The sequence below is a fragment of the Ascaphus truei genome, chromosome 12, assembly GCF_040206685.1.
Source record: "Ascaphus truei isolate aAscTru1 chromosome 12, aAscTru1.hap1, whole genome shotgun sequence".
Classification (NCBI taxonomy): Eukaryota; Metazoa; Chordata; class Amphibia; order Anura; family Ascaphidae; genus Ascaphus; species Ascaphus truei.
In genome coordinates, this window is record NC_134494.1 from 12,777,504 (window position 1) to 12,801,604 (window position 24,101).

The following is a 24,101-nucleotide window of genomic DNA, read 5'->3' on the forward strand; positions in this document are numbered from 1 at the left end:
AGGGTGGCCCACAGTGTCAAATGCTGCAGAGTGGTCGAGTAATATGAGCAGAGTGTAATGACCTGTCTTTGGCAGCATGGAGGTCGTCAGTTATTTTAGTGAGGGCTGTTTCCATGGAGTGAGCAGTGCGGAAGCCAGATTGTAGAGGGTCTAGGAGAGAATAGGTGTTGAGAAATGGAGCAAGCGAGAGAATACAAGACGTTCAAGGAGTTTAGAGGTAAAAGGCAGGGGGGAGACAGGTCGATAGTTAGGTCGTATGGATTCCACCTTTTCCTTAAAATAGTCAGCAAAGTCCTGAGCGGAGATGGAGGAAGGAGAGGCAGCTGAGGGTGGTTTGAGTAGAGTATCAAAGACAGAGAACAGTCAGCGTGGGTTATACTTGTGCATGTTGATTAGTGAAGAAAAGTAGGCTTGTTTAGCTTGCGAGAGGGCAGAGTTGAAACAGGATAGCATAAATTTGTAGTCAAGTCTGCCAGAGTATGAGATTTCCTCCAGAGGCGTTTAGAGCAACCAGTGGAGGAATGCAGCATGCGCGTGTGGGAATTTAGCCAAAGTCTAGGGTTAGAAGGGCGAGGGCGGCAGAGAGAAAGCGGGGCATGTAGATCAAGAGAGGAGGACAAGGTAGAGTTGTAGTTCCTGACAAGTTGTCAGGGTCTGTAGCAGAGCTGGGAGAGGAGAGGGAGGAGCGTAAGTGGACTCAAAGTCTGGTAAGTGAATAGAGCGCAGGTTTCTGCAAAACCTGGGGGTAGATGGAGGTTGAGAAGGGGAGAAGCGAGAGAGAGTATGAGATGAGGTGATGGTCAGAGAGAGGAAAGGGAGAAATGGAGAAATCAGAGAGAGAGAAGTTTTTAGTGAAAACCAGGTCGAGGTAGTGACCGTCCTTGTGGATGCTGGCTGCAGTCCACTGTTGAAGGCCAAAAGAACAGGTTAGAGCAATGTTTCCCAATCTGTGCGCTGCGGCGCCCTGGTGCGCCGTGGCTTGCCTAGAGGGGCGCCGCGATTAGCCTCCCCACCATCCCTCCGATTGTCCCTCCCCACCATCACTGCTCCATGCCGGCCGGGCCACAGGGGATTGGCTGCAGGTCAGAGGAAGCCGGGGGCGGGGCTTCCGCTTTGTGCCGAACACACGGTGAGTGTGTGTGTCTGCCTTCCTGCTCCTGGCTCCTGTGGCTGCGCGGTGTCCCGTCCCCTTCTGCCCCGGGTGATAGGAGAAGGTAGGGGGGTGATAGGAGAAGAAGAGAGAGAGAGGGAGAGTGAGGTCAGAGAGAGAGAGAGTGAGGTCAGAGAGAGAGAGAGTGAGGTCAGAGAGAGAGAGTGAGGTCAGAGAGAGAGAGAGTGAGGTCAGAGAGAGAGAGAGTGAGGTCAGAGAGAGAGAGTGAGGTCAGAGAGAGAGAGTGAGGTCAGAGAGAGATAGTGAAGTCAGAGAGAGAGAGTGAGGTCAGAGAGAGAGAGTGAGGTCAGAGAGAGAGAGTGAGGTCAGAGAGAGAGTGAGGTCAGAGAGAGAGTGAGGTCAGAGAGAGAGTGAGGTCAGAGAGAGAGTGAGGTCAGAGAGAGAGTGAGGTCTGAGAGAGAGTGAGGTCTGAGAGAGAGAGTGAGGTCTGAGAGAGAGAGAGAGTGAGGTCTGAGAGAAAGAGAGAGAGAGTGAGGTCTGAGAGAGAGAGAGAGAGAGAGAGAGTGAGGTCTGAGAGAGAGAGAGAGAGAGAGAGAAAGAGAGAGAGGGTGAGGTCTGAGAGAGAGTGAGGTCTGAGAGAGAGAGAGTGAGGTCTGAGAGAGAGAGAGTGAGGTCTGAGAGAGAGAGAGTGAGGTCTGAGAGAGAGATGGAGGTCAGAGAGAGTGAGTGTGAGGTCAGAGAGAGTGAGAGTGTGTGAGAGTGTCTGAGAGAGACACCAATGTGCGCACTGCAACTGTTAGGTATGTATATACACCTTTGTTTTCACTTTGGGCGCGCGTAAAAATCCTGATCGCCTTGGGGAGCCTTGAAAAATTCTGATTGCCTTGGGGAGCCTTGAACCAAAAAAGTTTGGGAACCACTGGGTTAGAGAGAGAAAGCGGGAAGCCCGAGAGAGAGAGGGGTCATCAATGTGGCAATTGAAGTCCCCAAGGAGAAGAACATGGGAGTCTGAGGAGAGAAAGAAAGAGAGCCAGGATTCAAAGTGAGAGAGAATGGCAGAAGGGGGATGAGTAGAGGTAGGTGGGCGATAGATGACTGCCACATGGACAGGGAGAGGAGAGAAGATCTGGACAGTGTGAGCCTCAAAGGAGGGAAAAGCAAGAGAGGGAGGAATTGGAAGGTTCTGTGTCAAGGGATTTATTTGTTTGTGATCAACTGTGAGAAACTATTAACACATTAACCGTCTTTGCATGCGCGAAAGTTCGTACATGCGCAGACGGCTACTGTGTTAATAGCTTACACCAGGGTTTTTCTTTAAATCAGTGTAGTAGTATAAGATAATACTGACTGGATTTGTTTTCTCTCACCCCCCTCCTCCTCCACTCTCTTACTCCCCCATCCCTCCTCCTCCTTTCTAATCACCCTCTTCCTTTCTCACCCCCTTCATCTCTCAAAATCCCCCTCCTCCTCTCACCCTCTCTCTCACTCCCCAACCTCTTCCTCATCTCCCGCACCCTCCTCATCATCCCCTCACCCTCCTCATATCATAATCATCTCTCATCCCCCTTCATCTCTCATCCCCTCTCCTCATTAACTCCTCAACCCCTCTCCTCATTATCCCTTCATTTTCTCCTCATCCCTTCTCCTCCTCATCCTCTCATTTCCTCCTCTTGATCCCCTCATCTCTCATCCCCACTCCAAACCCCCACCTGCACTCACTTCCTCCTCACCTCACCCCCTTAATACCTGGCTTCCGTGGAAGACCTCGGGAGTGGAGCAGGGTGGCAGAGGAGTTGGACAGTGGCAGAGAAGCGCGCTGTAGCAGCAGACACCGGACGTCAGTGAAGACTTCCAGGTTGGGCTGCTGAGGCATGCTCCTGCCCGGCCATCCTCCTCTGCCGCCGTCCAACTCTTCTGCCACACGGCTCCGCTTTGGCGGGCCATTGTCATCTACTCCTGCTGCCCGCCTCTGCTGCTGCTGCCACTCTGCTCCCACAAATCAGTGCCCCCCCCCTAAAATATCTTGCGCCCCCAGGAGGGTGCACACCCCTGGCTTCCACAGTAGCCGTGTGAAAAAGGTGGGGATATGGTATATCCCTGCGTACAGCCAGAATAATGCACTGTGTATATACTGTGTACTTTTTAACATCACTATAACGAAGAGATAAAAAGCTCAGCATAAGAGAGCAATAAGACATTGAGGCTGCCGGCAGGAGTAAGCTCGGTGCTTCCAGCTAATGAGGAGAAGACGCAGCAGAGGTTGTCATATGGACTTTCTGCTGCAGGTTTCAGCCTGTTTAAAGAGAAGTGTACAGTGAATACAAATCAAACCCAGCTTGGAAAAAGATAGGAAATCACAGCTGTTTGTTAATGTCAAATTATTAATAATAATAATAATAATAATAATAATAATTCAGAATTAGTAATAGGTGGCATTTACAGACAAGTCTTGTTGATAGAAAAAATCAGGTATATCATTAAGTCCACAATTCCCCAAATTCCCCACTGACTTGGGACCTTGGAGGCTGAAACCTCTGCAAATAATCTCAAATGGTTTAACACTAAGCTCACAATTTCAAGTTCACTTTAATATAATAATAATAGAATAATTATTAATGAATCATTTGACATCCAAAGTGTCCCCTTCTCCTGTTCGCCCCTCTTCCAGAATGGAGCCTGCGTCAATTAACCCTTTCACTGTCCGAAGGGCCTGTAATGTGGTGTAGGGTAAGGTGATGCACATCCCTCTGGCATTATAGGGCTGGGTTCTGACCCCAAAATTCCCGATGAAAAGTGAACCTTCACCAATTTAACTTGCGTGGGTTTACATTTATTTAAGGTGTTTACAATTGCGCTTATTTTGTGTAAACTAAGTTGGACTGACCCATTATAGCAAGGCTCAGAATGAGAATCAGCCTAAGCCGTTCAAAGCAGGATGGGGCAAACCCATTTAAATCTCTAATTCAAAACTACAAAGACAGCAAGTCACACCGTTGTGAAACGGCCCCTGTGTGAAGAGTAGAAACACTTAAACTTTTAGTCCATTAAAAAAATGTGAAGGTGATCCCTTTTGATGCTACGTGTATATACCTGCAATGTTACTTTACACAGACAATTAAGAGCTTTCTGCAGGTAAACAGGTACTGTCGCTGTCCAGCAGCAAATGGGTTAATGCCATAGAATTGTGAAGAGATTATAGCATCATCAGTAGAGAAATCAATTGTACAGCAGGTGACAACTGGTAATTTGCATTCATTTCTGTAGTCAGACCTGTAAACTCACTGATATTCTGCGAGGCTCCTGATATTATAATAGTAATAATCCCCTCAGAACAGGGCATTACTGGCCAATAATGCCCTGGCTGGAAGAGTTGAAGGCCCGAGGCGAAGCCGAGAGACTTTAACCCAGCCAGGGCATTATTGACCAGTAATGCCCTGTTCTGAGGGGATAATTACTATTATAGGCTAAATGTAGGCTTTTTTCATAAAAAAAATAGACACTTTTGTAAAGATATATAACTCGGAACTATGCTGATGCACCTGTGTAGGAAACAAAAGTACAGTAGCAAATGAGAGGGGAGTGTAAGGAATCTGGTGTCTCAGCGCCGTCAGTGCGACCATTGCCCACCCTCCGTCGGTACTCAGGCGTTCCAGCGCCTGCAGCGCAATTCCCACATACCTCCGTTGTCTGCCACTAGCACTCAGGCTCTTCGCCATCACAGGATTGCACCTACCGAAGAGGTGCCTGTTGAACCGCAGCCTCTGCGTGTGTCTCCAGCTTCGCGCTCTATGTGCACACGTGCATCTGTCACTGACCCCATGCGCATACGCGCGTCAGACACCGAATCCACGCATACACGTGCGCCAGCCCCAGACGTTATGCGCACACATTTCCAGTTTACAGAGCACACGCCTAACAGAGGCCTTGTACCCACTGCCCCCGCAGTGAGGCACCGTCCCCAAGCACCACACGGATCCATGCAAATCAATGACTACACTCAGCTGGGCTGTAACACCTCCCTCCTATCTGGCAGGACTCCTTGCAGTCCTCTAGGCCTGCCCCCTCTTCCCATTGGCCTGTCCAGCTTTATTATGCCTGTGCTTCCCATCACTCGTCGCTTGACATAGTTCTGTATGGAAGCATTTGACTATTCTCTCAGTGACTCCTCAGGTATCGACACGGCTTGGACGACTACCCCCTCTGGCTCTCGACTTCGGCTCGACTTGGACTTTGTGACTTCTGATATCCGTGACGGTTTATATCTTCAACCTTCCGCAACTCTCCAAACCCTGACCTTGACAACGGCAATAACTACTCTTCCTCTACTACCGGTACCGGCAAGTATTGTCTTCTTTACTATACCTGGCCTGGCAAGACTAACACCACACTCCGGACGCGCTCCCTTTGCTGCGGGTGCGTGTATCCCTACATCCCACCTCAACACAGGGGACGGGTCTGGTCTGCGGGCAGCACCGGCGTAACATTATGTCGAGCCCACAAAACGCAGACCAGACTGAATTGAGTATGATTCCCACAAATCTGCTTCAGCAGAATCAAGTCATGGCCGATCAAATTGTGACGCCCACACGACCACTAGCCGCACTGTGGGCTCGGGTACCCGACGCCTCAGCGCCCACAACCTCCGCCCAGGTTGCCGGAGTAGCTACCACATACTCCTCCGATATGTGTATTCCTAACCCCAAACCTTACGCAGGTGAATCTCAAGATTTTCGTGGCTTCATTAATCAATGTGAGGTACAGTTTGAAATGGCCCCCCACCAGTTTTCTACTGGCCGAAGGAAGGTGGCCTACATTTTTAACCTGTTGACGGGTAGCGCACTGGCTTGGGCGTCCCCCATCTGGGAGCTGCGAGATAACCTTACCCAGAATTACTCAGCCTTCAAGACGGAATTCAAGCAGGTGTTTGATACCCCGCACGTTGGGAGGTGGCGTCTTCTTCTCTTTTGCAGATTACTCAAGGGCGAAGACTGGTTATTGAATACGCCATAGAGTTCCAGACCCTTGCAGCAGAAACCAACTGGGGACAGGAGGCCTTCGTCGCCGTATTCTGGCAAGGACTGTCAGACAGCATCAAGCGCACTCGCTCGGTAACCTCTTCGACTCCCAGGGGCAGAGGTGAGGGGAGAGGTGACAGGTAGGGCGAGGTGTTGAGGGGGTTAAGGAAAGAGAAGTGGGGGCAGAAGAGGGGAGGGGGAGAAGAGAGGAGGGGGAGAGGTGGGTGAAGGGGAGAATGGGAAGAGAAGTGGGGGGGACAGTGATTTTAACTACAAACTAAAAAACAACCAGATAAAAATGACCTTAGCAAAAGCTATGCAAGTGGTGGAAGAAATAGTATTTTGTTGCAAGTAACAAAGTTACTATTTGGGACCCGCCAGCTTCTGACAGCAATAGCTGGGGAGGGAGGGGGAGAGGGAGGGGGGAGAGTGAGAGAGCCAGAATGTGCTGTATGTGAGAGAGCCTGCATGTGCTGTGTGAGAGAGCCTGTGTGAGAGTGCCTGCATGTGCTGTGTGAGAGAGCCTGTGCTGCCGTGCTCTGAGAGGAGAGGAACAGAGATGCCACGCTCCCCCTGCATCTCTGAAAGGTGAGTTGGAAGGGTGCCAAAAATTCCGGGCATTACTGAATGAATAATGCTCAGAATTCTAGCCAATCAGAGGTCAGGGATTTCAGTAATGCCCAGAATTTTAGTGCTTTAGCCTATAATTAAGTAATAATCCCTGAAGAACAGTGCATTACTGGCCAATAATGCACTGGCTGGAAGAGTTGAAGGCCTGAGGCGAAGCTTAGGGACTTTAACCCAGCCAGGACATTATTGACCAGTAATGCCCTGTTCTGAGGGGATTATTACTATTATAGGCTAAATGTAGGCTTATTTCATAAATTATAGACACTTTTGTATAGTTAAATAGATTTTTTTATTAAAATAAATTGGTAAATACATGAAACCACCTCTATATACGCTTACACTGCAGATATCTATATCCACACACTGCCGCCCCATCTGTGTACACACACACACACACACAGCAGATCACACACAAACAACTGCTGCTGCTACACACACCACACACAACACAGTGCCTCTACACACACACTGGAGCTCTAGACACACAACACAGCACCTCCTCTAAACTCACTACACAGCACCTCTACACACACAGCAGCAGCTCTACACACACAGCAGCTCTACACACACACAAACTTTGCTGCTACACACACATGCTACACCCATAAACACTGCTACTGACACATACACACACACACTGGAGCTCTATATATATACACACACACACACACACACACACACACACACACACACACACACACACATCAGCTCTTCACTCACACAAACTGCTGCTACACATACAACAGCACAACACACACAACACACACACACACACACACACACACACACACACTGCAGCCACAATCAAAAATGCAGCCACTTACTAAACTTTGCACTCTCCCCCCCAGCTCTACACACAACACAGCACAACACAGCACCTCTACACCCCCCACCCCCACAACACTGCACCTCTATACACAACACACTTACTTCTTTGCAGTCTCTCTCCCCCGCCCCCCCCCCCCTCCCCCAATTCAACTGAATCTGCTCAGAAAATCTCAGTCAGCTCGGAGGGGGAGGAGTCAAACCGTGGCTGATACTTTTTGACCAATCCCCTGCCATGTCTCAGAGCTTTTACTTAATTCAAACCAATCCCCTGCCCTGTCTCAGCTGTTCTGGAAGCTGATTGGCTGGAAATAAACAGATTGAAAACTGCATTTTGCATGCTGCTGAAATTCAGGGCATTACTGTGGATAATGCCCGGAATTTTAACCAATCAGAGAGCAGGGTTTTCAATAATGCCCTGAATTTTACTGCTTTAGCCTACTGTATAATATCACGTATATTCCCCAAACACATTAATGGGAAAGTACTGATATTTAATCAGTGAGGCTCCACTGAAGTGCATTGTTTTGGCCTCAAAATTACAAATGTCATGGATTGTAATCCTTGGAGATTAGAACTAAACTGGGTGATGGCCTAACCTGGAGGAAGCTCAATATATCCTGGATCTATTTGTAGACATGCAATGTAATTCTTACTAAACTAAAACATAAGATAATTAGTGGCCTCAAATAAAACAATCACTCAAGGAGAAAATTGAATTTCTACACTGTTAGATAGAAATACATTTATTTTATACCGGGTGCTATGTAACGCTAATCTTATCTATCTCCATTTTTATCTGTGTTAATGATGGCAAATTAATTTACAAAGAAACAAAGTGGGAATTAAAACGTTATATGGTGAAGGAGCGGCTCAGTAACCAAAGGCAATGTCTCTGAAAATTACCCTGTTTGAAGCAGGGGAGTCTGATTCAAATCTAAGTGTCAGCTCCTTGTGACCTTGGGCAAGTCCCATTATCTCCCTGTGCCTCGGGCACCAAAACATAGATTGTAATCTCTACAGGGCAGGGACATGTGCCTCCCAAAATGTATTTTATTTACAAAGCAGTTTTCTGCCATGACATCTTACTGACCATGGACTTAAATGGGTTGTATTTTAGTACCAGAAGGTATTTTATGTCAAAAGACTGCTAAGTAAATATAGCTTATGTAAATCACAATGTACAGACCAATCATCAATTACCATTTCTTTATTATGACCTCATCAGCTAAATCGATACAACTGTATAATCAATAAGTATTAAATAAGCTTAGAATTACACAGGACCCAGGAAAAATAGCATTAAATAAAAGCCGAGAAGACAGGAAGAGTAAGACGGGAAAGTAGGATACAGAGGTGGGAAGAAAAATCCATCCAGACCCTCTAAAAGCCATATTTCAGTAACACCAGTTTAGGTTACTGGAGTAACGCCAGTTTAGGTTACTGGAGTAACGCCAGTTTAGGTTACTGGAGTAACGCCAGTTTAGGTTACTGGAGTAACGCCAGTTTAGGTTACTAGAGTAACGCCAGTTTAGGTTACTAGAGTAACGCCAGTTTAGGTTACTAGAGTAACGCCAGTTTAGGTTACTAGAGTAACGCCAGTTTAGGTTACTAGAGTAACACCAGTTTAGGTTACTGGAGTAACGCCAGTTTAGGTGCCTGAATGGAATATTGATTTTCCACTTTTTATAACGATTACTTATTTCAAATAAGTGTGAGTCTAGGTACCGCTATAATCAACATAGTTGACAAGATTTGAAAACGCTATTGAAAGAAAATCAAATTTATAGGTAAAGGTTATGTTGAAATTGTTATCATTCATATGAGTCACAAAATGATTCTTCAAAAGTGAAAGAGCATTTCCCTTGTAATAAGACATCATCTATGTAGCAACACTACAATATACACAGAGATGCTTTCCTTATTAATCCAGCTATTAAACTTTTCCCAAAATTCATTAATACATTTGCCAGGCTAGGAAAAAAGGTTGTCTCCCATGCCCTCCTACAAGATTGATTGAAATTGTAAATAAAAATTTGTTTTATAAATATTATACTGTCAAGTAAAAATGATAAAGAAATATGAGTAGAATGTAAAAATATTATTCCACCACTTTGATTCCATGCAAGTTATTAATGGAAATGTAAAAAACATGTACATCTAAAGTAAACATCCGATAGTCTTATGACTATTTAAAGTCCCTCAGAATATCTAAAACTGCCATTGTATTCTTCAAATATGCTGGAAGAGTTTTAGCTAAATCCTGAAGAAGAAAAAATCAACATATTTTGATTTTTATTTCTTCCACACTCTTCCCCTTTCTCTCATGCTTATTTTTCCCTACATTTATATATATATCAAACACACAGAGTTGGTGCCGCAATCAAAACCATCCCCCATAAATAAAAAATAAATCACTAGGCCAGATGTAGGGGTTAAATGTACCCTCTGGCGGTGCTAACAACCCAATATGCTGACTCATTGTTTACATTTTAGTCTTTGAGGGGACCCCACCTCTGCATATTTTAGACATTTATTTTCTGTCTTTCTCTGGCTCTTTATTATAACTGCCAGGGTTTAGCCACCACCTTCTGGCTACACAGCATCTAGGGTATTCATTAATTATATTTTCATTGTTGCTCTTTTTTCTGTGTTTACTTGGGTTTGTGTAGATATTGTTTTTTTTTCAGTCGTTTGTATGATCATGTGTTGCTGATCGGCCGATCTCCATTGCATTTCCAGGGGAAATTATTTCCCCCTGGATTTGCATTATCATACCTATGTATTTTGCATGTTGCATATTTTGGGTCCCTACATTTTTATTGTGTATTCTTTGGTTCAGCAGTGTTCATTTAGTATGTGTTTAGGTATATTTTAATATTATTTTTGTGTTTTGTATTGCTAATAAAATCCATTTTGTACTTTCACATATTTTTCGTGTGCTTTCAACAAACCCTCTTTTTTCTTTTTGTGTTAGTATATTTATATATATATATTTATATATATATATATCTACATTTTTTCATACTCACCTGTACATTTTCAGCTGATTTGTACTTGATCCCAATTTTGCGATATCTGGACATATCACCTGCGACAGAAAGGGTCACATGGACCAGCATAATAAAGGTTAAGTCCAGTCCCTGGCCCGCCCTTTACTGGGGCTCATCTGGCCACCAGACACTGAAGCTACCCAATTTTAATATACCACATGGCCCTTGTATACCCTGTAACTGTAATTCTTTATTCCTGTGTGTTATTAACTGTACCTAAGTATAATAATGTGATTGTGCACACTGTAAAGGACACCGCGGCACAAAGACCAGCGATTCTTGTTATTAGGTAATAAAACAATGAAAAACCACATAATATGTTTGTGTCCATTTTACCTGCCATTGTCCTTAATAAAGAGGACATTATCTATCAGGACTCGGAAGGTCCACTTCCTGTAATACCAGTTGCTGTCGTAGTCCACATTCTCTCTAGCCTCGACCCCTAGAGTGGTCCTTTCATCTTTAGAACAAGTGGTTGCTGTTCATCTGATATAAAAGAACTGATTCTCTTTGTTTTTCATGTAGCTGCTTTTGGATATGGTACATCTCTGACTCCCAAATGATTTTCAGATATCATACTGTATACCTGTAAAGTTTATACACACAGGGGGAAAGAAAATGTTTGGGGTTGCAAATAGGAGTCTCTTCCAGGCATTCAAATCTAGAATTCATTGAGGAGATAAAGATCAAAGCGCGATATGGAAAAGAAGAATAAACAGGCGACTTACAAATTAAATGGGGATAAATTAGGGGAATCCTTGATGGAGACGGATTTAGGAGTGCTTGTAGACAGCAGGCTTAGCACTAGTGCCCAAAGTCATGCAGTAACTCCAAGGCAAACAATATTTTATCTTGCATGAAATGGGCAATGAATGTCCCTGTTTAAATATTCTCAGAGCTCTGAGAATCCAGCAGAGAGATAGTTAATTGCAGCCACTCAATTAACTAGTCTCTACCAGGACATATGAGAGCTCTGTAAAAAGCCTCATGTGAGACACAGGAGATAGATTCCTTAGCTCACATGTGGGCTGACATAAGGAGAAGGAGGATTGTAGAGATTTCTTTAGCCCACAACTGGGCCGACCTAAGGAAAATATGATGTCTTGATGCACACAGAAGGACTGTTTGCTGACAGCAAGACCAAGGGACAAGACCTCTATACCTGGACACAGAGTTCCATAGCACACAAAGATGCTGACCCAGGAGAACAGAGAGGCTTTCCCCTACAGCTACAATAACAGAAACAGATGAGACTTTATTGTTGGCCAGTTGTGTATATGTATATATATATATATTTGTTTGGGGTGGTAATCAGCCTAGCTACCCACCCAGTTAGATAGGGCATATACAGTACTAAATGAAACGAAAAAGAAAAGAAACAGCGCAAAACCTCATAGTGTAGTATTAAAAATATATTATATATTATTGAGCAGCAGGTGTGTATCTCACGTACATCAATTCAAGGGTATATAAGCATGGCATGTTATGGACATGTTACCAAACTGCTACCGCAACCGCACACGGTCATCCGATCGATCGAGGGAGTGGATCCTTCTCTCTTACACGATTTCGTCTCAGCCGGTGTGGAGAGTCACGGTCTGCAGGTAAGGTGTTGGCTTCAGTCTCAGAGCACTCTCTTCCTCATTGGTCATGTAGTTCCGGTATACAGTCGCCCACTGATGACGTCACCAGAGTTCCATCACGGATGTGGCCGGAAAAGAACTAGATAGATATTGTCCGTGAGGGGTTTCAGCCTCTTGCATAGACTTCAATGTCCATAGAGAATAACAATCAAAAGTGACACTGGAACGCGCCTTCCAACGCGTTTCGTCATAGGTTGACTTCGTCCGTTTCCGGCTGAGACGAAATCGTGTAAGAGAGAAGGATCCACTCCCTCGATCGATTGAATGACCGTGTGCGGTTGCGATAGCAGTTTGGTAACATGTCCATAACATGCCATGCTTATATACCCTTGAATTGATGTACGTGAGATACTCACCTGCTGCTCAATAATATATAATATATTTTTCATACTACACTATGAGGTTTTGCGCTGTTTCTTTTCTTTTTTGTTTCATTTAGCATGTGTGGTTTGTGGAGCAAGTCCACGGAATACAGCGGCATACCTCTATACTTAAGAACAGGTTTATTTATAATTTTTTTGTTTTAAAACACAGCACTCTTAATATTGATTTAATTGATCACATTGTGACTTTTTCACTGGTAATTATAATATTTATCACTTTTGTCACGGTCCTGAGCGCACTATTTTCTTTTTTATTTCATATACAGTACTGTCTAGTTATTCTCCAAAGTGGAGCAGGTTTTTCTTTTATGTTTTGCGTTTACATTGTTAAAGGAACAGGCAATAAAGCCTTATATTAATTTCACCCTAAAACAGTCTCCATTTGCATACCTCTGCACACATCTCTTACATATGGTGTCAGACGTTGAGATGAGAGGTGGCCTTTGAATTTCAAAGGGGCCCCAGAGACTGCCTGTGAATTTTTGTGCGTTTGCCTTCATACAGTTCTTACAAACATCCTGAGCAACAAAACAAAGAATCACATGCAGAAGTGACCAGATTTTAAGGGCTACACAACCAGGCAGTAAACCTACAACTGCACTGGAGAAAGCCACAATGCCACAGTTTGACTGGGAGGACTGTGACAGATGGTGACCCACACAAGGGACTGATGCTGTGACCAGAGTTTACCCCACCACTTGTGAAAGAAAAGATTTAAAAAAAAAACATGGGATTTTAAAATTGCCGCCCAGCTGAAGTCAAATTACAGACTCTGCAAGAACGGGGAAGAAAATGTGTTCCTGGTGTAAAGATCTAAGCCACACGGAGCAGTGTCCCTTCAGGCCCTATTTGGATGATGAGGATGATCCCTATGTGGCCCCAGAAAAATGGCTGCAGCCAGAAGAATATTTTTTTCAACATGCCAAGGAACTGCAGCTGTAAGCAGTGTGCTGTAGTCACAAGGAAGATACAGAAGTTTTACTTGGCAAGGGCACATCCAGTATCACTGGTGAGAAAGAATGTGTGCATAGTACTGCTGATGTTTCAGAACCTACCAAAGTAAGGAAGAAAAAGAAAAAGTCTACAGAGACGCCTGTGAGAGCTATAAACTCTGCAAGAAAAGTCTGCCCACCTGTAGGACTACCTGCTGGGGTTGTAGCGAATACAGTCAAAACAGCTGCAATAACACCTCCCGAGGTCAGGAAGAAAAATACACCCGATAGCGCCAAAATGAGGACAAGATGTGGCATTCCTGTAATGAACCCTACCCCACGGAAGAGTGGCCATTCTGGTCCTATGAGGATACGGATAAGGATGACAATATCTCTTATGGGAACCCGAACTGAGTCAAACCCCAAGAATGGTGGAGGTGCCTAAACTCTGTACACACAGAACCCCATTCTGAATTGCCTGGAAATTATTTGTCTATTTGTTTGGCAAAGCAAGATCGTGAATTTCCAGTCTAAAGGTGACACAGGGTGTGGGTGACCTTTCGTAGGTCTTCTTCCATAAGAGATGACTTAAAGTCTCTTGATGGAGCAGAAGTGGCAGGACTTGACTGTTTTATATGCCCATCCATTGTGAAATTACTATCCATGGTGATGCTCAGGTTTTTGGAGGGTGCTGTATATTGGTCTTGAATGTGGATGTTTCTCAGGTCCTTCGCTGTGTTTATTTGCTTCTGCAGTCATATGATCATCTTGCCAGTTAGGGATGCTGATTTATTCAAGTTTCAAGAACCAATCCCGTCCAGTTTTCCCATTGTGTTTTTTGTTGTTTTTAAATAATAGAATTTGAAGCGTGCTATTTTTAACTCCGGGGACCCTCTGGTTCCCAAGATACATACTACTTTTGTTGCGGATGTTTCTTCATAAATATTTTAAGATGGTGCCCGCGGTCACGCACCAGGAAGCTGCAAGTGTCACCCCCACCCCCCAACACACACACCCAATAGCATTGTGGTTTTCTATTGGCCCGCATGATTTTACGTCCTTCCCCCCCTCTCCTGATTGGAGCTAAAACACTGGCAAAACACTAAATTAAAGTGTGGTTCAGCTCCGGAGGTTCTATTTATTTATTTTACAAAGAAGTTGGGAAAAGAAAACCAGTAAGGGGAATTGTTAAAGCAGCAATCAATTCAGTTTTGTTCTGGGGCAGTTTCTTTGAACAATTTTCCCACTCTGTGTTTTTGGTGCGGATCTGAATTGTAGGCACATAGAACCTTAACTATGGTTTAATGTAAAATGCTATGAAACTGGAAAGTCTGGAAAGACCTTTGTCCATGTTCCTGGATTCTAATCATCAAGCTCCTGTACACAATGATACCCCATGAGGGCACAGTGCTATACTTGTACCGCCCATGTACTGTATGAGTACAGGGCAAATGAATGTATTGGAATACAGAGACTGCCAATACTTGTCTAGCTACCACTTTTACCGAAAACACTAAGGTGGTGGTACACGGAACCGTGGATTAGTAGCATAAAAGTACCAGTTGAGCGGTGTGGTTAATAAGTATACCTATGCCCATATTAAGGAATGGGCTCTACCGCCAGGTACTGTGCTACAGCTAGCGTGACAGTGGAATATAAGGATAAGACACTGTTGTTGCGTCCCCGTAATGATATATTCACCATTCATATATAGCAGTTGCAGTGCGACGGTGTGGCAATGTGTATGCCCATGTCCATATTAATGAATGGACTCAACCGTGCAAAGCAGAAATAATGTCTCAAAATAATGCGTCCGGACCTACTATGTGCTGAGTGAACACCGTTTCTCCTACTCGTGCGAGTTGTGTGCAAGCTTGGGGTCTGGCAGCTGCTCGCTGTGCGAGGCTAGAGGCTGCCATGTCAATGCTGACCCTGCGCGTGCACGTGTGAAGAGCCAACGCGCGCGTTTCGTGTACGACATTTTTTTTCAAGGCTATGATGAGAGGGGGAGGTCCCATAGGAACGGTATGCATATTTATGTGGTGAGAAGTAATTCTATTGGTTAATTGACTCAATCTAGTAGCCTCTGTATGTGATGCTCTGTGAATTACAACATAGAGCAACAGTGGTAACTAGATACTTAATATCATAGGTGGCTACAGGGCATATACATAAGGCTGCATCCATAGAAGGACAAGCAGCGCTGAGCCGTGCGAACGCTCCGCGCTGAGCCCCTGCATCCTCAATGAGGATGTCTTTAGAGGGGGCTCTCGCGAGCGTCCACAGGCGTGCTGAGGAGTTGGATTTTTCCGCCGACAGCCAAGCTGTTTTTCAGCGCTCTGTCGGCTGAAAACATCCAATCAGCGCGAAGCAGCGTCAACGTCACGGCGCCATGACGTCTGCGCCGTGACGTTGACGTCAGTGCATCGCGGGCGATTGGCCCAGCGACGTCACTGCCCCACCTCCCCCCACCTCCCGATCGCGCCCGCTGGCTCGCCTGCATGTGCATGAAATCGCACAGCTTCAGCAGGCGAGCCTCAGCGTCAGCGCTGTTCAGTACTGTTCCCCCCCTCTATGGACACAGCCTTAGAAGGCACTTTGCGATGCAGCAGTGTACTGAACCATTTATTCCACTGTTGCAATTATATGTTATAACAGTCAGAAAGGTTTCTACAGTAAATAACCAAAGTGCATGAAAACAGGTCCTGTTAATGTACATCTAGGACCAATGTGAAGAGGGAGGGGGGAGGGTGATACTGTCACTCACTCCCACTGTAGTATGAGTGAGTATAATGTATATCTTAAAAACAAATGAACACACTACTGTACTCCACAGTGATGATTATCACAGATGTAGGATGAGGGTTGATGAATATTCAGCACATTAGTGGATTCACACGTCCACAAAAATTAAATATGTATAAATGCAAAGTGTAAAAGGTATAATGGCAGGAGTTTATCCGCCCCGACAGGCAGAGTGGCATCAGGATATGCTGCCTGAAAATGGTCATGAACAGACCCATTACATAGTTACATAGTAGATGAGGTTGAAAAAAGACATAGGTCCATCAAGTTGAACCTATGCTAAATTTAGACAACAGATACTTTATCCTATATCTATACTTACTTATTGATTCAGAGGAAGGCAAACAAAAAAACCCATTAAGGGGAAAAATTAATTCCTTCTTGACTCCAAGAATTGGCAATCGGATTAATTCCTGGATCAACATCCTTCCCATGTATACTTATTTGGTATATCCCTGTATACCTTTCCCATCTAAAAAGATTTCCAACCTTTTTTTGAATAAATCTATTGCATCTGCCATCAAAGTCTCCACGGGTAATGAATTCCACATTTTAACTGCCCTTACTGTAAAGAACCCTTTCATTTTTTGCTGGTGAAATTTCCTTGTTCCAACCTTAAAGGATGGCCCTGAGTCCTTAGTACTGCCTATGGGATGAATAGTTCTTTTGAAAGCTCCTTGTATTGTCCCGGAATATATTTGTATATAGTTATCATATCCCCTCTTAGACGCCTCTTTTCTAATGTAAATAAATCTAATTTAGCTATCCTCTCCTCATAAGTTAGAATGCCCATCCCCTTTATTAATCTGGAGGCAATTCTCTGCACTCTCTCTAGTTCCATAATGTCTTTTCTTAGGATTGGTGCCCAAAATTGTACTCCATATTCAAGGTGTGGTCTTACTAGTGCTTTGTAAAGGGGCATAATTATGTTTACTTCCCTTCCATCCATTGCCCGTTTGATGCAAGATAAGATCTTGTTTGCCTTTGCAGCTACTGCATGACATTGGGCACTATTGCTAAGCCTGCTGTCTACAAGCACTCCTAAATCCTTCTCCATCAAGGATTCCCCCAATATATCTCCATTTAATTTGTAAGTCGCCTTTTTATTCTTGCATCCCAAATGCATAACCTTACATTTATCTGTATTAAACCTCATTTGCCATTTACCTGCCCACGTTTCCAGTCTCTCCAAGTCCTTCTGAAGAGAAATTACATCCTGCTCTGATTCTATTACCTTACACAATTTAGTATCATCAGCAAAGATGGAGACTTTGCTCTCGATCCCAACCTCAAGGTCATTAATAAACAAGTTAAAAAGCAGGGGTCCCAGTACCGATCCCTGAGGTACTCCACTCACGACTTTAGCCCAACCTGAAAAAGTTCCATTTATGATAACCCTCTGTTGTCTGTCCTTTAACCAGTTTTCAATCCAGGTGCATATATTATTACTGAGTCCAATTTTCTTTATTTTGTACACCAACCTCTTGTGTGAAACCGTATCAAAAGCCTTTGCAAAATCTAAGTAGACCACATCAACTGCATTACCCTGATCTAAATTCCTACTTACCTCCTCAAAGAAACAAATAAGGTTAGTTTGGCAAGATCTATCCTTCATAAATCCATGCTGACTATTACTAATAATTTTGTTTTCCATTAGGTATTCCTGAATATTTTCCCGTATTAAACCTTCAATTAGTTTCCCTACTATTGAAGTCAGGCTTACAGGTCTGTAATTTCCCGGTTGTGATCTAGCTCCCTTTTTAAATATAGGCACCACATCTGCTTTACGCCAATCTTGTGGTACTGAGCCTGTGGAAATGGAGTCCTTGAATATTAAATATAAAGGAGATGAAACCAAACGCAGCTCTAACAAAAACGGCTATTTATTGAAAAAAAACTAACAAATCACATGGCTAAGTAACCTCTGACACGTTTCATCCCACAAGGGACTTTGTCAAAGAGTCTCTTTTTTCAATAAATAGCCGTTTTTGTTAGAGCTGCGTTTGGTCTCCTTCCCTCCGTGCAACACTTCTCCTGTTTCTTGTCATGGTTGACTCAATGACTGCAGGGTTCCCAGGTCCTGTGGCTGCAAAACAAGCCCAAATCATCACACGTACACCACCGTGCTTGACAGTTGGTATGAGGTGTTTGTGCTAATAAGCTGTGTTTGGTTTTTGCCAAACGTGGCGCTGTGCATTATGGCCAAACATCTCCACTTTGGTCTCGTCTGTCCAAAGGACATTGTTCCAGAAGTCTTGTGGTTTGTTCAGATGCAACTTTGAAAACCTAAGTCGTGCTGCCATGTTCTTTTTAGAGAGAAGAGACTTTCTCCTGGCAACCCTTCCAAACAAACCATACTTGTTCAGTCTTTTTCTAATTGTACTGTCATGAACTTTAACATTTAACATGCTAACTGAGGCCTGTAGAGTCTGAGATGTAACTCTTGGTTTTTTTTGCAATTTCTCTGAGCTTTGCACGGTCTGACCTTGGGGTGAATTTGCTGGGACGTCCACTCCTGGGAAGATTGGCAATTGTCTTGAATGTTTTCCACTTTTAAATAATCTTTCTCAATGTAGATTGATGGACTTTAAATTGTTATGAAATGGCCTTATAACCCTTCCCAGATTGATGAGCAGCAACAATTGCTTCTCTAAGATCATTGCTAATGCCTTTCCTCCTTGGCATTGTGTTGACACACACCTGAATGCTCCAGACCAGCAAACTGCTAAAACTTCGGCTTTTATAGAGGTGGTCACACTTGCTGATGATCAATTAATCAAGGGCATTTGATTAGCAGCTGTCTGCTACTTAGCATCTTAATTCCTATGAAGCAGTATGGGTGTACTTAGTTTTTCACACATAGCTTCTCCATTTTGGCTTTATTTTTGTTAAATAAATCATAACACAGTGTAATATGGCATGTGTTGTTGTTCATCTGAGGTTGTATTTACCTCATTTTTAGCCCTGCTGAGGAACAGATGATTGTTATTATGTCCTGATATGTAAAACTATGGAATTCAAAGAGGGTGTACTTTCTTTTTCACATGACTGTGTATATACATATATATACACACACACACACAAAAGTCCCAATCGCACAGATGGGGAATGTAAAAGTATATTTGAATGATCATCCACTTCATTGCTGCTGATGCCACAGAGGGTGCTCCGTTCTCCCTCTACGTGATCCACGAAGATCTTCAACAAATAGACAAAGGCACAGCGCACCAGAGTGAATAGTAAAATAGGTGTATTTAAAACACTCAAACATATATCACAACTCACTTGAAATGAGAATAAAAGCAAACTCCTCGCAATCCCAGGTGAGAGCTGATAAATCCAAAGATCGAATAACCATGGGACACCAGCTCGCAACACTCGGGAAGAGGGGAGATGCAGACTTGAAGTTCAACAGCTGATCCACCGCTGAGGCGTCCTGCACTCCAAAATGGGGGAGAACCTCCGCTCACACTTCCGAGCAGCTGAGCAACTCACAGCTGACCAGGAGGTTCCAACCACCGTATGCGTGATGACGTAATAGTGACAACCTCTATGCGTTTCGCGTGGGAGTACTTCATCAGGAGTGTGTCACTAACACAAGGGCACAGGTATAAATACCCCTCATATGGATTCAATAATCACAATTACAAAGCTGTGGCCAATCTTCCACAAATTATGAAATTGCACCAATCTTTATTGAGAATAGCAGTCTCAACATCACCAAGGTCTATATGTAAATGCTCCATGAAAAGGGGCATTAACTACAATAGGTATAAATAAAGGGATAATCTATAGCAGAAAACATGCATAATTTCATGTCCTACTCCCTTACTATATTTCAAAATTACAAATGTAACAATAAACTATAACACCTAGGTGATAAGATTTTTGCTTTCCTCACATTTGCAAAACAGTATAACAAATACATATTTTATACAAATAGACTAAAACACGCTCAAATGGAGCCATCCAGATATAAGAATGTGCATACATAAATGAATAAATAAAATCACCTCCCACTTGTAAGGATATATGCTAAGAACTATCAAAAAGAAGCTATCCAATATCGGAGGCTAATTCTAGATATCTACTATGCAAAAAATATTTTATTTAATTCCTAAAATATGCGCTTAAAAGCACTGTTTTATATATATATATATATATATATATATATATATATATATATATATATATATATATATATATATATATATATATGGAGAGGAGGATGTCCTGTCTAGGACTAAATTGAGCCAATGGCGGTGGCCTGGTTAAATGGATCATAGAAAAAACTGGACTAAACAGTCCCAGGATCAGCGCGACAGGGTATTGGCAAAGGTATATGGTGTATATATTAACTCAAGTCCCATTAATAAAGCAAAGCATTAGAATATTTAATAGAGGTACGATACATTCTTGTAATCCACTTGATCAATGAATAATTAAGCAAACACTCAAATTTTAGTTGGTGCCACACCAGGGCTTGATTCCAAGTGGGATTTATGATTAATAAGGGAAGATATAGCCTGTAAAGCTGTTCTAGGGGATTCCTCCAGCAGCAGCGGGAAGGGCAGCGGAGCACAGCCGTGAAGCAAACAGGGTGTAGACATGGGTGGTGACTAAAAAAAGTTTATTGCAACAGACATGTGTAGCTGATGGATCCTCTGACGCGTTTCAGCCCTCAGGCCTTTGTCAAAGAGTGATCCATCAGCATGGGGAGTACATAGATATAGGCAGACTTAACACAAAACACCTGCACCAGATAGAGATCAGGTGAGGTGGGTAACTCTCCTAATAGCCATGTGTAGAGGGAGAAAGGGGGTGGCCCAGGATTAAAGGGGTTACACCCCATTTGGCCATCCCCTGACCTCACCCAGGAGCCAAAGGGTTAACTGGGCTATGACCCAGAACAGTGATTTAACCCCTGTATTGACATGTACATGTGTATTCCCCTGTTCCCCTGTTCCATTGTAAGGTCCGGTTTACTCAGTGTCTGCATCACACACACACTAGAATCCATCCGGGAGCACAAGGGTTAATAGTCCTTTAATGATTATAGCTCTTTGTGAAATTTTCCCGCCTTTTCAGGCACCATTTTGAAGGTCCCCATTGGCCGCCATTAGGGCTCCATGCGTTCTAATGGAGAATCTTGTTGTTTTAGTCCTGTTTCCTGTAAAGACCAGCAGGTGGCGTCCGAGAGGGAGAGCGGCGGTTTCCCATTGAAAGTCAATGGGCCCATCGACTTCAATGGAGGTTCCTCGAGGTAACTTTCGAAGAACAAGTTGGCTGCCGTCCAGACCGCAAACCGCAAAGCGGATACATTTTCAATAGGAGAGCTTTGATCACTTACAAGTCAAGGTCAACATCAAGTGGCGTGGGAATAAACAGTTCTAGGGCCCCTAGGAATAAAATTCTTTTTGCCCCTAGTCCCTAGGCGCCCCCCCCACTCGACCACAACCGGGTCCCCACATCCTGGACCCCCGATAAGGGTTGAACCCAGAAGAACGGGTCGCGCCATAGGCTTTGCCGGCGGCGGCAGAAACGGCTCAGAAAAATGACTAAGTGTGAAACGTTGTATTTTGGTACTCCATATCTCCGGTTTCGGAGGGCCCAGCAGATCAAGGTTTGGGGTGTCTGTAGTCACTGCTCCGGCATCACTGCAGAACCATCCATGACCCTCCAGGACCAACCTGACGGAGTGTGGACCCCCTTGAAGGTTCGGGACTTTTCCCATAGACTTCAATGGCGGAGAAACCCCATTGACCTCAATGGCGGCAATTCACCATTGAAAGTCTATGGCGGAGGAGCCTGTTGTTTTCAATGGGGATTTAGTGAAAAGCTGAGATTTCTTTTTTAGTGGAGATTTTTGTATTAAAATGAAAAATGATTTAATGTGCATTTGTGTAACTCAGGCTCCATAGGTCATAGCAAGTCGCTTTTTGGATCATATGGTGTCCCAGTTCCGGCCATGAGAACTGGGAAGTTTGGTTCTGATAGACTCAATGGAACCGGATATTTTAATACGTTTATGTTTTATGTTTAATACTGTGTTCCAAGGTATGGACAAAGACTCAGAAGAAATTCCTTTGTCCACTAGGATAGCAGATGGCCCAAGAGGCGCCCTAATGTCTAGGATTTAAGTGTTGTTCAAAGGGTCTTGTCACCCTCCCTGATGATTTAAGGGCGGAGGAGGCTCAAACCAGAGCAGTCTCCAAGTGTCCCAGTTATCACCTTCCAACAAAGGTTATCTTGCTAGAGATCCAGATGGGTAGACTGGCTGGCATTCCATTTGCCTATGGGGGGTTACAGAAATGAGACCCCAGAGTTCTACTGCGCATGTGCCAGCTAGCAGGGGGGCCTGTCCCAAAATGTGTTCCCCCATCAAAGATTGGCTGGAGATAATGGGAAACCAATCACAGGTACTTCAGGTTAAGAATAGAGGCACAAAAGATATATAAACTGCTGTTCCCATAATTCCTTTGTTAATCATCATTTTGTTAATCTTCGTTTGCTAGTATGGTTACCTGATATCACCTGAATGATTACCTGATTGCTGAAGAGAAATGCTACATCTAACTTCTCATTCCCCAACCCCTAAGTAAGTGTACTTCTTGTCTGTTACTGTACTATTCATGTGTTCACCTATCCTAAGGAATAAACTCACTTTATTATATCTAAGGCTCGCTTCAGTTCAGACCCAGTGATAAATATATATCATCTGTTATATATATTAATGTGACCTTATACAGCCTGCCATAATCTCACCGTGACACCATGTAACAAGGGTATTAAAAACAGTTTAAAAACAATGCCAGCAGTTCATCATTTGTCTAATAGTTGATAAGTATAACCACCTAACAAAAGTGTGTACATTTATAGATATATAAGCATGGTTAAATAATTAATGATATCTGGCAAATCAATGGAATGGAACATAAAGAATACAGCAGTCTGGTAAAGGATAATATTGTTGAATTTGGTAGAAAGTAGACATCTCTATTTAAAAATAATAAGTGAACAAGGACAACAAGATAACAACATTGTATACGAAATCTTTTAGTGGTGGATTGATATCAGAACAATGAAGCAAGGGAAAGGCCACAAGGGAAGGAGGGGGGGAAGGAGGAGAAGAAGGGGGGGAGGGGGAGAGGGGGAGGGTGGTGGGGAGAGGGGGAGGGTGGTGGGGAGGGGGGGAGGGGAGAAAAGGAGAGGAGGTGTATCTGGACATGTGTAGATATGAATGATGCTAATCATGCAAGAAATGTTGCAGTTCCCAGTCAACATTAAGACCGTGTGGCTGTAGAGTATCTAACAGGAAGATCCATTGCATCTCCATTTTTTTAACCTGTTAAGTCGGTCTCCCCCTCTGATGTACGTGGGGATATGTGCAATGCCAAAGAATCTGAAGTTCTTTAAACCGCCAACTGGACATGATGAAAATGTTTGGATACAGGGTGTAAAAGATCTTTTTTTGTGTATCAATCTTACATGTTCTGATATTCTTATGTGTAACGGACGAATTGTCCTACCAACATATCTAGCATTGCAACCGCATAGTATAACATACACCACATAGCTCGTGTGACAGTTAATAAATGTTGAGATTCTAAATTTGGTCACGGTGGACACTGTGGCCACTCTTTTAGTGGGTACTGCATATTGGCAACACTTGCAAAACCCACATTTGAAAAACCCTTTGGGTAT